The 896-nt window shown below is 57.5% G+C and overlaps 1 protein-coding gene across 2 annotated transcripts in view; it reads left to right on the top strand.

Moving 5' to 3' along the window:
* Positions 1-896, top strand: part of TMEM150B (transmembrane protein 150B) — a 13,437-nt gene that overhangs the window by 9,508 nt on the left and 3,033 nt on the right. The gene's annotated exons all lie outside the window — the stretch shown is intronic.

The raw sequence follows: 896 nt of genomic DNA, 5'->3' as shown, positions 1-896 counted from the left end.
ACAAGAGGCCACTGGCATCCCCCTGCTTTCCCCATTTGAGATGAGGAAAAGCATCTCCAGACATTGCTAAATGTCCCTGCGGGGTTGTGCTAGGCTGAGTAACGGCCCCTTCCGAAGATGTCCACATGCAAGTACCGAGAACTTGTGGTATGTTCCCTGACGGAGCAGAAGAGACCTTGTGCTGTGGGGAAGGTTAGGGACCGTGAGGTGGGGAGTTATCTTGGAGGATCTGTGCAGGTCCCGCTGAGTCACCTTTTCCCAGCTAAGTTCGGTCAGAGGGAAATATGGCGTCACTGGCTTTGAAGATGGAGGAAGGGGCCTTAACCAGAGGAGTGTGGGCAGCATCAAGGAACTGGAACCCACAAGGAAACAGACTCTGCCCGAGAGCCTCCCGGAGGGAGCGCAGCCGTCCAGGCACCCTGTGTTAGCCTGCGGAGACCGGGTTGGACATCTGACCTCCAGGACTGTACAATAATCACCACTTGTGTTGTTTCAGCTCCCGAGGCTGTGTCATTTGTTGATGGTGGCCAAAGGAAACACACAGGGGCGAAACCAGCTCCCCAAGTTGAGAAGCATGGCTGCAGAGCCAAAGCCCTGACCCTGGCACTCAGAGTTTCTGGTGACAAGGTCAAAGCTGCCCTGGCCCCTGGCCTCAACACTGGGCCCTGTTTCCCTTCGGCAGGGGTCCGGGGTCCAGGAAGGGGCCTGGGCCCCATGAGGCTGATGCTGCCTGACTCCCCTCAGAGCAGACGGCTGTCCACGTGCCCTGCGATGGGGCCCCGTACGCTGTTTCACCGCGTCATACTATTTGTTAAGAAACAGCTCGCCAGGGCAGTGCTCGAAGTTCATAGCCAGAGGGCCCCCGACTCCTACGCTGGTTGTTAGAGAGACGTGTA

Source organism: Mandrillus leucophaeus, unplaced genomic scaffold (assembly GCF_000951045.1).
Source record: "Mandrillus leucophaeus isolate KB7577 unplaced genomic scaffold, Mleu.le_1.0 Scaffold53, whole genome shotgun sequence".
Classification (NCBI taxonomy): domain Eukaryota; kingdom Metazoa; phylum Chordata; class Mammalia; order Primates; family Cercopithecidae; genus Mandrillus; species Mandrillus leucophaeus.
Note: the sequence above shows the minus strand (reverse complement) of the source record. Positions and strands in the feature narration are given on the sequence as shown.